The 12,872-nt window shown below is 54.2% G+C and overlaps 1 protein-coding gene across 1 annotated transcript in view; it reads right to left on the bottom strand.

Annotated features, from left to right (window-relative positions):
• IQGAP1 (IQ motif containing GTPase activating protein 1) overlaps positions 1-12,872 on the bottom strand; it is a gene marked incomplete at both ends in the record, with an annotated part of 75,584 nt that overhangs the window by 52,297 nt on the left and 10,415 nt on the right. The gene's annotated exons all lie outside the window — the stretch shown is intronic.

The raw sequence follows: 12,872 nt of genomic DNA, 5'->3' as shown, positions 1-12,872 counted from the left end.
CTCTCCCTGCCCCTGAAGGCCCTCCTCACCACTCCTGAGGAGCCCCCGGCCCGCGCCCGCGCCCACGCGCCGCCACCTCGCCCCGCCAGAATGGCCGCCTGCTGCGGCTCTTTTCGTTTCCGAGCTCAGAAGCCACAGTGCGTTCCCGCGTTCAGCTTTCAAGGTTGTTTGGGGACTAGCAAAAAGTCAACTCTCTCACCGAAATACTGAAGAAAATGCCAGTGGCAGGTTATAAATTCCCGCGTAAGTGCTTCTCAGGAGGACGGAGGAGGCCGTGAAGGGGGAAAGGAAAAGAAAAGTGCTTTTCCCCCTCAGCCACGGCTCGCAGGGCTGCAGGGAGCCCCAGGGGCCGCAGAAGCGCGTTCCCTTCCTGCCACCTCGGACAATGACTTCAAAGAATGGTGTGCGTAGCTGACAATCCTCTGAACAGCTAAGGGAAGCTATCGCTCCTTCCCCGAAAAAATGTGCATACGCTTAAATTCAATATATAATTTCAGAGATTTCATCGACACCAGTTTAAAAAAGCCCTCATTTAAAGCTGTTCCTCTGGGCCTCCCGGTGGCGCAGCGGTTGAGCGCTGGGTTGTGAAGCTGCCCGCAGCCTCTGCAACGCTGGTTCGATCCCCGGCTGCTTCCCGGACACCGGAGGAGGGTCCCACATGGCGCGCAGACCTCTCCTGCCGCCCGCTGCTCCCCTCAGCAGTGTGCTTCTGTCCTTCTGCCTGCTCTGCCCCCCGCTCTGACTCTGGGGAATTCTCTCACCCTCCCGCGCTTCTGACTGTACCCAGTGCTTGTATAAATAAATAAATAAATCTTTAAAAATGAAAAAAAAATAAATAAAGCTGTTCTTCTAGCAGATGTGGGAAGGCTGATGTCATTCACATTCTTCAGATTTCAAGGCGTAGAACTCAAACGTCAGATGGGGGAAAAAACAAGTGAGTTTTCCAGAAGAGGTCCACAGTGACTAAGTCACCGCTGCACAGGCCTGAGTGCCCCCAAGCACGATGTGGGCTAACGCCACATGGACTCAGGTCACCGGCGAGAAAGCCCGTCTCATTTCTGGATTCTGTGACCAGAAAGCTCTTGTAAAGCGGCCCTAGTCCCCACTGGCGCCGAGGCTGCCCTCTGGGGCAAGAGGACACGAGGAATTAAAGATGTCAGGTGACCACTGCAGGCAGGGACCTGAAGAGACCTGGAGAGACAGCCTTTCTGTCATTCATCAAGACACTAGTCACCTAACCTGTTTCTGTGTTTGTGGAAGGGGAGTAACGATATTTTCGCAATAGGCCCACTGCTGAGGAGCGAAGGAGATCGCCCGGGAAGTGTGAAGGTCACACAGTGCTTGACTGAGTATTAAAAAGTGGGTGCCCGGCCCTCCTCTCCGCTAACATGGTGAGGTCCACTGAGATGCCTGTGTAAGCAGAATGGCTCCGGTTCTTTTGGGTGCCTCCCAGGAGGACTGCAGGGGCCAGAGCGTCAAGGACGGGGCCTGGCATAGAGCGAGGGCTGCCACCAATGTGGGCCCAGCACCCCCTGCGCTCCATCCCCAGGCGGACTCCCTGGGAAACTGCGCGGCAGTCGGCCCGGTCCTGGGCTGTCCCTCCACAGCCGCGAGCCTCAGATTAAATCACTGTATTACACTTTTCCGATTAACAAAAACTTTGATTATTTTTTTTCTGTATTTGCAGCTGCTAAACCCTCCCTCTCCAATCCTGCCTTAGCGCCATTACTTGCGCTCTTCATGATGTGCCTGTGTCTGATTCTGTCCCTGTCCCCAATGCCAGCATCTCGGGGCTCCTAATCCTGCTACCCTAAATATTAACTTGTCTTCTAGTTTCACAGCATCCACCAATTTTAATAAATCTTAAAGGCTGAAAGGCGCTCCCCAAGGGCTGCGGCACGGGCACTTGCGGGCAGAGCAGGCAGGCGAGGGAGCAGTACCGCCTGTGCCAGGAGGCAGAGGACAGGCGGCAGCAGCAGGTGCCGCCGGTCACACCAGGAGACCGCCCCTCACCCTGGTCAGAGGGACGCAGGCGGGCCTTCAGAGAGGGAGGGCCTGATCGCGTGTTTCAGAACATCACTATGGGGTTTTAAGGTCTTTCTTCATTAGCAAACAAGCACAGCAGCCCCTCTTTTCCTCAGCTGCACGCTCTGAGTCTCGTTAGCGGCTGTCCACGGCGGTCCGAAGCAGTACACGCGTACCACGAGGCATCTTGACAGCGACCACAGTCACACAGCCTTCACTAGTGTATGTTGTATAATTACCCTGCTTTACTGTGAGTCACTGCTGGTAACTTCCTACTGGGCCTAACTTATAAATCTGACTTTATCACAGGTCTGCATGTAGAGGAGAAAGCACAGGACACAGTCGTGCGTCGCCTAATGACATCTTGGTCAACGACACTCCGCCTTGGTGACACCAGGCGTGTGTGGAAGGAGGGAGCAGTCAAGTCGGGACTACTCAGGGGGTTGACAATCGAGACATCTCCTGACAAGGCATGACGGCTCACAGGCCTCCACGGGGATCCCCTGATGTCCGGGGGACCCCTGCAAAAGGGTTTTAACGAGTAAGTCATTTAATATTTCTGCAGGTGTCGCAGCAGGTGGTGGCTTCAGGACCCCAGGGGCGGCCGGCACTCTGAGCACGGCCACAAGAGCTTCCCAGGAGGGCTGGCCACAGCTCAGTCCTTCTTCTCGCCTCAAGGGATCCACACTTTCTACATCTCCTCCTCAAGTTGGACCGTGGACCGACCTTAGCGAATCTAACCCAGAAGAAAGGCATCACGTGTGAGGACTGGCCACCAAGCAGGGGCGCCCGCCCCTCACTTTCACCCTAAAGCTGAGAGCGGGGTGCAGGCAGGTGGGCACGGGAGCGGTGCTGCACCCCTTCCTCGCAGACCCGGAGGCAGTGGCTCTGTTCTGACTCCAGACAGGGAAACCGAGGCTCCTGAAAAGGGCCTCCCCGCGATGACCCGCCAGCAGTGGGGAGTACACCCCTGAACGCCACGGGGAGATCCGACCCCACAGGCGCTGCCTCCCACTCTGGGGGGCTGCCACTCCCAAGACTCGCCAGAGAGGATTCCACAGCACATGCAGCTGCCTGCCATGCAGCACCGCTGGGGAAGCCGACGCAATTAGCGCAAAAAAGGAATGCTTGCAAGGGTCTGTCTGCCTTTGCTATATGGCACCAAAACTCTTATTTTAAAAAGGAATTCTTTTTTTTTAAAGATTTGTTTTAATTTACTTATATGCATACAAGTGCTTGTGTAAACAAAACAAACAAATAAATAAATAAAACATGCCTCTAAAAAAAAAAATGTTTTTTAAAGATTTATTTACTTATTCACACAAGCACTGGGTACAGTCAGAAGCGCGGGAGGGTGAGAGAATTCACCAGAGCCAGAGCGGGGAGCAGAGCAGGCAGAAGGACCGAAGGACACTGCTGAGGGGAGCAGCGGGCGGCAGGAGAGGTCTGTGCGCCATGGGGGACCCTCCTCCGGTGGCCGGGGAGCAGCCTGGGATCGAACCGGCAATGCAGAGGCCGCGGGCAGCACGGGGAGAAAAACGTGTAACCTCACTGCGAAGCAAAGAAATTAGAGCCGGCGGTGCGACCACGTCCACCCGGCGGACTCGCAGCAGACCCGGCCGTCTCCGCCCCCGCAAGCTGCGGCCCGCGTGAAAGGAAGAGGGTTTGCTTCACAGGGGGGTGCGGCGGGTCGGCGCCGGGGGCTGCGGGAAGGTGACGCCGCCGGGGGAGGCCGGGACGCAGGCGAACCGGGACACGCGGGCCCGAGACCCCCGGCGCGACGGCAGCGCACGCCCCGCGGCCGGGGACGCGGGCGTGGAACTCGGGGACAGGCTGCCGAGAGCAGTTCTGGGGGTCGGGCCTGGGCCCCGGCGCGCCCGGCCTTCGGAGGTTCGGAGGCGGGCCCGGAGGAAGGCGTGTCCCGGTCCAGGGTCGGGAGCCGGGGGCCCCGACCTCTGGCAGCGCCGCGGTGGGGGGGGGGGGCGAGCGCGCGAGGCGGCATCCGGGCGGGGCATCCGGGCGGGGCCGCGGGAGGGGGGGCTGGGCGGCGAGACGCGAAGGCGCGAGCGCGGCTGTCGCCCTCCCGCAGGCGCGGGGAGCCGGGGCGGCCTCGGGGCCACAGCCCGCGGGTCCTGACACCGCCCGCGCGGTGAGAGCCCCGCAGGGGAGCCGCGAGCAGGGGAGCCCCGCAGGCCAGGCCGGCCGCGAGCAGGCGCGCCGGGGCGGGGCGGGGCCGGGGGAACTGGCCTGGCGGGTTCCGCCCCCCCCCCCCCCCCAGCGGAACCTCCGTGGCCGGAACTGGGCCGACCGCAGCTTCGCAGCTTCGGTTCTGCCGGGAGAGTTCCCGGCCACGCCCCGCCGGGCAGCCCGCCCGCCCCGCCCCCGCCCCCGCCCCCCCCCCCGGGCGGGCGAGGTCCCAGAGGCGCCCAGGGTCTGCTTCCCAGGGGGGCCGGCAGGTCCCGGGGTGCGGCGCAGGCCCTGAAGGCCTGACCCAGGCGTGCAGCGGCCCGGGCTGCCCTGAAGGGCCCCCGGGAGCCAACCAGGCCCCAGGGTGGCGGGTGCTAGAGAGGCCGGTGGTGCCCAGTCAGGAGCGACCAAGGCCTGTGCTCCGGGTCAAGCAACAAGGACAACCTTGAGCCCATCTGAACTGCCGCAGGGGACTGCGAGAAACGGGGCCTTCCTTCCCCTTCTTGGGTGACTCATGTGACCTCTGGGTCTCTCGGCGCCCAGCGCAGGCCTCTCCCTGAGCACACGGCTTCTTCCTGCTGAACTGGACAAGGTAGGCCAATTCCACTTCCCCAAAATGAGCAGCTAAGAGTCACTGTGCTCCAAGAGCGCCCCTGGTCTGCTGAGGTGACAGACACGAGACCACAGTGGCCGCCGCCCGGCGCGCTTGCGAGGAAATCACCAGGTTGCATGTTAAACATGGGCCGGCCTCGCGGCAGGTAAGGTGCACTTCAGCAGTTATTTCAACCAAACCCAACCCAACCCCCAGGACGACAGGGACCGAGTGCTCACTCCCTGACCAGGCGCTCAGCAGCAGGGCCCTGCGCACCCAGCGTGTCTCCCTCCACCGCCGCTACCCACCAGGCCGCTAACCCTAAATGTGAAGCACATCAGCAAGCAGCCAGCCTCGATGGAGACAGCTGAGCCTCAGCAGCTACAGCCGAGCCCCTGCCCTTTGGGAGCAGTTCTGGGGGGGACGAGTATGTGTCGAAAATCTCCTTTTTATTTTTTTTTTTAAAGATTTATTTTCATACAAGAACTGGGGTACGGGCCAGATGTGCGCGAGGGTGAGAGGATCCACCAGAGACAGAGCGGGGAACAGAACAGGCAGACCTGACCGAAATAGACTCTGAGGGGAGCAGCGGGCGAGGCAGGAGGGGTCTGCCGCGCCATGTGGGGATCTCCCTGGCCGGCAGGGAATCGAGCCTGCGCTGCAGAGGCTGGGGACAGCTTCACAGCGCTGCGCTCAACCCGCTGCGCCACCGGGGAGGCCCACAAGTCTCCCCTTTAGAGCTAGTATTTAGCCCCAACACAGGAGGAGGAGCCAACTCCGATGCCCACCAAAGGCACAGTCCTTGCCTCAGAGACGCTGGTACCTACGGGGTCCCCTGCTTGTGAAAAGGTGCGCTCCAGAGACACAGGGCAGCTGCAGAAACAAGCGGGGCGTGTCTACCTCAGAGCTGGGGGGCAGGGGGATTCACAGGAGCGTCCCGGAGGAGGTGCTACCTGGATTTATTTTCTCAAATAGACAATATAGAAAAATATTACAAGAGACTGAGTTACGGGCCTCCCCGATGGTGCAGCGGTTGAGCGCTGGGTTGCGAGGCTGCCCGGCCTCTGCGGCGCCGGTTCGATCCCCGGCTGCTCCCCGGCCCCCGGGGGAGGGTCCCGCATGGCGCGCAGACCTCTCCTGCCGCCTGCTGCTCCCCTCAGCAGTGCCCTTCGGTCCTTCTGCCTGCTCTGCTCCCCGCTCTGGCTCTGGTGAATTCTCTCGCCCTCCCGCGCTTCTGACTGTACCCAGTGCATGTATAAACCAAACAAACAAATAAATAAAATAAAATAAACATGCCTCTATAAAAAAAAAAAAAATAAGAGACTGAGTTACAAGGAGGAACACGTCGTGGAGAGCGAAGGCTGTCCATGCTAGCGAGGCTAAGGACGATCAGGAGTGGAAACACAGTCGTCAGGTCACGGGTGACTTGAGCAAGGGGAATTTCAGTGGGGGGGCAAGTCACACCCAGCATTGTGAACAGGCCTGGGCCTGAGGGGGAGGAGGAGAAGTCTCCCGCGGGGAAGGACAGGCAGCAGTGGAGGCGCACATCTCGCACCGCGAGTTTCCCTTCTCCCCACACAGAACCCTCCGCGGGACTGCACGCGGCTCGCGAGTGTCTCCCGGCCGTGCGGGTCTGCCAGCTAACCCAGAGCCCCCCGGGACAGCCGCCCTCGCGGTGCCCGCGACCGCCGCCGGCCACACGTCCCGCCAGGGAGGCGCTCGAGCACGCGCTCCCCTTGCCTCGCTGGAGGCGTTTTTCCCGACTTTTTTTTCAGTTGTATCAGAAAAAAAACTGAACAATGAAAGTTTATCAAATCATTCAAAATAGAAACACAGGAACTGTATTTCAAATAACACAGGAAATGAAAATAAAAACTGTTTTTAAGTAACTTGAGAATGCAGGTTCCTTGGATGAAAACATCAATCTTCGCTCGGCTGTTACTCACCGAACAGCATCTGCAGCTCGGGTTTTCCTAAAGCGGGTTTTGTGTTTTTTAAGTCTTTGGGAAATTTCTTGCTGATCTTTGTAACAGCAAGAACTTTTTAAGATTTATTTCATTTACACATACAAGGACTGGCGCGCGAGCCAGAGGTGCGGGGGTGACGGGACTCCCCAGAGACAGAGCGGGGAGCAGAACAGGCGGATCTACTGAAAGGCGCCGCTGAGGGGAGCAGCGGGGAGACAGGTCTGCTGTCTCTGTGGGTCAGCAACCTGGTCGGGGATCGAACTCAGGCCGCAGCAGCTGGCGATAGCTTCATAGTGCTGTGCTTGCGCCACCAGGGAGGCCCAGCAAGGACTTTTTTAATAATGTAGGTAAAACATTAACAGTTGGATGAATTCCTGTACTGGATGACAGGCCAAACTCCTGAGAGTCGAGGCTTCTAGAGGCTCACTAAATCTTGTTTCCACATTAATAACCTTGTGCTTTCAGTCAGTTACTCTTCCTACCTGACTCACAGGCCTTCCGTCACCCTGGCCATGCTCATCTAACCGACTCTCAGCCTCCCACTGACTGGGGACTTCCTGTGGAGGACCGTCAGCTCCACGGGGAAACGGACTCTGCTCTGCCAGCAGTGCCCACAGTGGGCGTGACAAGAAGCCCACCACATTCCCGGCATCCCTCTCTAGACCCACAGGATCTCAAAGTGTGGCTCCCAGCACTGAAGACCAACTTCAGGCGGCCACCGGTCAGCACAGCCCCACGGCTTCCTTGCTGCATATGCCACATCTCTATGAATGACTAATCAGCATCTTGGGTTGTTTCACTTTGTTTTATTTTTCCACGAATTCTTGGTCCCCACAGAAGATGTCACACTGACCACTCCTAAATTCATCAACAGACTAAAGATATTTGGAAAGCAGAGCGACTATTAACTACCCCCCAGGCAACAAGTCAAAAGCAAGTTCGATCAGTCCATCACGGATCCATTCACATGGAGCATGCCCTAAAGAGCTTTCTGTGAATTAAAAGCTCCTTTTTATATTGAGATAAAATTCACATAACATTAAGTTCGCCACTTTAAAATTAAAAGTGTGCTCTTCAGTGGTTTCTAGGGTATTCACAATATTGCGCAGCCAACTATCTCCAGAAAATTTTCACCCCCCAGGAAGAAACCGCACACCCATCATGCGGTCATCCTCCACCCAGCAGCCCTTCTTTCAACTGGCTGCAAATCTTAACTGCATCACCACCTCGTCCGCGCTCCCCCGCCTGCCTGCGACAGGACCAGACAGGACCACGGGGCGGGCTGTCAAATGCTCAAACCTAGATGGCACCGAGTTTCTCTGGGTCGCCATGCAGGTGGCCCCTTGCAAAAGGAAATGAGACCCACGGGACAGGCTCTTCTCCCGGAGTCCTAGGGACCCCTCAGCACCATCTTTTCTCGCAGGGGTCAGAAGCCATCCATTTGAAAACAGGCTGTGGAATCTTGCTGGAGACTAGCTGACGAGACTAGAATTTGCAATCTTCTCTTGCTTTTTTTTTTTAAAGATTTATTTATGCATACAAGAGCTGGGGTACAGGCCAGGGGTGCGGGGGGTGAAAGGACTCCCCAGAGACAGAGTGGGGAACAGAAAGGGCAGACTGACTGAAATACACTGCTGAGGGGAGCAGCAGGCGAGACAGGAGAGGTCTGCCTCACCATGTGGGTTGCTCCCTGGCCAGCCGGGGATAGAACTCGTGCTGCAGAGGCTGCGGATTGCTTCAAAGTGGGGTGCTTAACCCTTTGCGCCACCAGGGAGGCCCTGGACCTAGTATTTATAGGTGCAATTGTGTGTGTGTGCGCGCGCGCATGCTGGCGCCTCTGTACTGAATACCTTGCCAAAATCACCTATTCATTCTAATAGTTTATCTGAATTATTTTTGTGTTTTCTACATAGGCAAGCGTGTTCTTGCAAATGGTGACAATTTTATTCCCTCATTTCCATTATTCGTCCTTATCACACCTTCCTTTTCCTTGACTTCCTGCCGTGACTAGTAACCTTGTTACAGGGCAGCCCCGATATTGAACGGGTTCCTGGCTGTGGGTCCTCACCCGCGCGCTTACAAGGGACTTATGAATACTCCACTGCAGGCACACACAAAAGGTTCATAAAAGGTTTATTTACAAGGGAAAAGGAAAGAAGGAAAATGGACAACTCAGGGAGAAAATAGGGAAATAAAATCTTAAATGCATCCTACCCGATCCGCCGACCTGGAAACCCAAAGGCCCTCTCCGAGCTGGCTGGACGCTGCGAGCTGGCGGGGAGCCAAAATGGGGGACCCCTCCAAAGCCCACGTGTCTGGCTTTATACCAACCTGGCTGCTGAACCCCACCCTCAGGTCCCAGCCGCCTTCCCTTTGGTGGTGATGGGATTTGGAGTTCCCAGTGTCTTTGGCTTTGGCCTGGGGTGGGGGTGGAGTCCACAAAGCCCTATGGGATCAGCTTCAGGACAGCCTTTTCCCCCTAACAACCTCAGTACAATGTTCAGAAGAAATAATTGTAGGGGACATCCTTGTCTCATTCCCAATTTTTTCTAGACAAAAGGCTTTCAATCATTTATGACCAAGTGTAAATTTTTTTGCTTTTCACACATACCCATTCTGAAAGCAAGGAAGTTCCCATTTATTCCTAGTTTGCTAAAAGACTTATTTACATATTTATGTGTGTATATATTTTTGCTACCACCCTGAACATTTTTAGATTACTGACTACTTTCTGAACATTGACTGAAGTTCTGAAAGAAGCCTCTCTTCTTACAAACTTTCTTATTCGTGACCTGCAGAGTTGCAGCAAGGGTCAGAGAGGATATATATTTTTTCTCCCTCTGTCGCTTCCCCCTCCCTCTTAACCTCAGAGCCCTCATAAAGAAAAAATTTAATAATAAAAAAAGACCAAATCTACCCAAAAATATTTCTGTAGAAATCCTCAAGTTTTCAAAGGAAAATCTCCAAAGTCAAGCCATTGTCAAGCACTACACCATTTCAAACTGTCAGTGATGAAGAAGCCAAGTCTAGACTAGAAACAGAGCAACAGGCCTTCTGGGCAAAAAAAAAAAAAATTGTTGCAACAGTGAGCTAAGTCATTGTTTCCTTTTTAGCCTTCTTAAAGGTGGGCTGAGGCTGTATATTGTCTGTAATCTCTGTGGCTGGCGAGTGACAGAACCATGTCTAGTTCTAGTTGGCGTTTATGTCTGTACGTTTCTCGATCTTTAATGATCATGGGATTTTTGCCTCGGCAACCCTGCCCTTTCTAATCTTGCCCCCGCCACTCTTTTAAAGCTTCGGGTTTTTGGGAGCATTCATTTATCAACACTGTTCAAGAAAAGATCTTCAGTTATTCTGTTACTGACCGATGACCTCTAGCAGCAGGCTGACACTTTTTATAGTACCTCAGTGCCAGCACCTCAGTGGTCTGCTGTGAAGTCTCCTCATTTTTCTAAAGCCCGTGTTCTCCAATCCCCAAATATCTGCCCCAAGAGAAAACAAGCCATGGCTGGCAGCTGCCTCTCCAGTGTTCCTTCTGCTTTTCGTTATGATTTCCAAATGAGTCAACAGGAAGGTATTCTGAGTAAAGAAGAAATAGAGGCCTTTAGACAGGCTTTCCTCCACCCACACCACCAAAACCACAGTTCCTGCCAAATGATCCAAGGCAATTTCCAATCCAAGCTGCCACTCCTGTCTGCATGAGGTCACTATCTTAACAAGGAGAACTATGAAGACTGAACGCCTTTTTTTTTTTTTAAATAATAAATTTTATTTTTATATTCCCCATACAATTGCAGCCCCCCCATTCTGATCCCAATCCCTCCCCTCCCGCCCCCGACTGAACGCCTTTTTAGGCTGAATTAAAAGCAGACACTAAGTCACGAGGAAGAAAGCCCACCGGTAGCACCCTAGTCTCTCCAGAGTCACCTGATAAAACTCTCTGCATCCGCTCAGGGGAGACTGTCTTAGTGAGGGGATAGCAAAAAAAGAAGTTATGGGGCCTCCCTGGTAGCACAGGCCGTTGAGCGCAGCGCTGTGGAGCTATCGGCAGCGTCCACGGCATAAGTTCAATCCCAGCCGGCCAGGGAGCAACCCACATGGCGCAGCAGACCTCTCCTGTCTCTCCCGCTGCGCCCCTCAGCAGTGGGTTTCGTCAGTCTGCCTGTTCTGCTCCCTGCTCTGTCTCTGGTGAATCCTCTCACCCTCCCACACTTCTGGCCTGTGTCTTAGTTCTTGTATGCATGAATGAATAAATCTTAAAAAAAAAAAGTTACGTACACACACTATCACAGACCAGTCACCCTGTTTCTAGACACCTATAACAATCACCTCAGATGTTATGTTTGTCTTATTTCTTTCTTTTTTTTTTCTTTTAAGATTTTATTATTTATGGACGTCCCTGGTGGCACAGGTGGTTTAGCACCGCACTGTAAAGCTGTCCACAGCCTCTGCAGCGCGGGTTTAATCCCCGCCGGCCGGGGGGAGAGACCCACATGGCGCGGCAGACTTCTGTCTCTCCCGCTGCTCCCCTCAGCAGTGTATTTCGTCAGTCTACCTGTTCTGTTCCCAGCTCTGTCTCTGGTGAATCCTCTCACCCTCCCACACATGTGACCTGTACCCCAGTTCTTGAATAAATAAATCTTTAAAAAAAAAAATTTATTATTTATTTATGCACACAAGAGCTGGGTTACAGGCCAGAGTCATGGGGTGGTGAGAGGACTCACCAGGGACAAAGTGGGAAGCAGAACAGGCGGATCCACTGAAATCCACTGCTGAGGGGAGCAGCGGGCGAGACAGGAGAGGTCTGCTGCACCATGTGGGTTGCTCCCTGGCCAGCCGGGGATCGAACTCGAGCTGCAGAGGCTGCAGACGGCTTCACTAGGTTGTGTCTTAACCCCTTGCGCCACCAGGGAGGCCCATTTTTGTCTTATTTCTTATAAGCAAGTATGCCCAGATCTTTCACCATCAACATTTAACATCTACTTATGTCTACTTATATCTACCAGGACATCATACAGCTCTGCAGTGAATTAAGTATAAACGGAGACCAACAACCTAGCAAGACAGAAACATCTGAGACTAGTCCGAGAATGGCCCCCGGAGTCAGAGCAGCAGGTGAGAGAGGCAGCAACGAGGCAGGCACACTCGAATCCTTCTTGCCCAGCAGACAGTGGGCATCACCAAGTTTCCGGGAACTAGCCGGTAATGCTGGACTAAAATGTTGCCCGTCTGGTGCCAGCAGAGGGTGATGGGGCCAGCGCTCAAGGCACAAAGGTCTGGAATCCCACAGTTACAAGACCTGAGACCAGCAATACTCGTTTTCTCCCCTCCTTAAAACAACAGTGCCCGTCTCTGTGAGTACATGTCAGGCTGCTTAATGACTGGTAGTTGCTGCTGCTGTCATTATTATTTTTAGAAGCAGAAGTAGGACAACAGTTGCAGACCAGCCCGGTGGGTAAGAGCAGGGTTTGAGTCCTCGCCAAACCTGAAACCTAGATCTGCCACTTAGTCCACAGGCGGATCAGCCTAGGAGTTTTGCTTTCTTCTGTTAAATGTAGATAAGAACAAACACCTCACAGGACTTGAGAATCACGAATTAGAGGGTGCGCACTCGGTAAGTACTGGCACGTGGTGCTGAAGATGAGGGGCCAGGGAGGAGGGGACCTGACCTCGGGACACACAGGAAATATTTCATATTTGATGTCCTTGCAAATTGCTGGGTTGGTGTTTTGCTTTGTGTTTAACCCCTTTTAGCACGTAAAGGTATCTTAACGATTGAGGTTTCTATAAAAAGCCTTGCTAAAAAATAACAAATTATTCTAGCATACAATTATAAGGAAAATCTGTTTAAACAACATTTAAACATAACCAAGTAAGCATTTTCTTCAATATAAACCATTAACAGATTTATGTTTAAGAATCTTTGAAGCGCACACTATCAAAGCACAGGAGCCCTTCCAGGCATCGAGGCTCTGATCTGACCAGGCATCGAGGCGCTGATCTGACCAGGTTTGCATTCAAGTGTATTTTCCCTCAGCCTGTTCAAAGCCACCGTTTCTAGGCAACGAAATGCGGAATTAAACAAACAGCTCCTGTTCAGA

Source organism: Talpa europaea, assembly GCF_964194135.1.
Source record: "Talpa europaea genome assembly, chromosome: 14".
Lineage (NCBI taxonomy): Eukaryota > Metazoa > Chordata > Mammalia > Eulipotyphla > Talpidae > Talpa > Talpa europaea.
The sequence above is the reverse complement of the archived record's forward strand: the minus strand, read 5'-3'. Positions and strand labels throughout refer to the sequence as shown.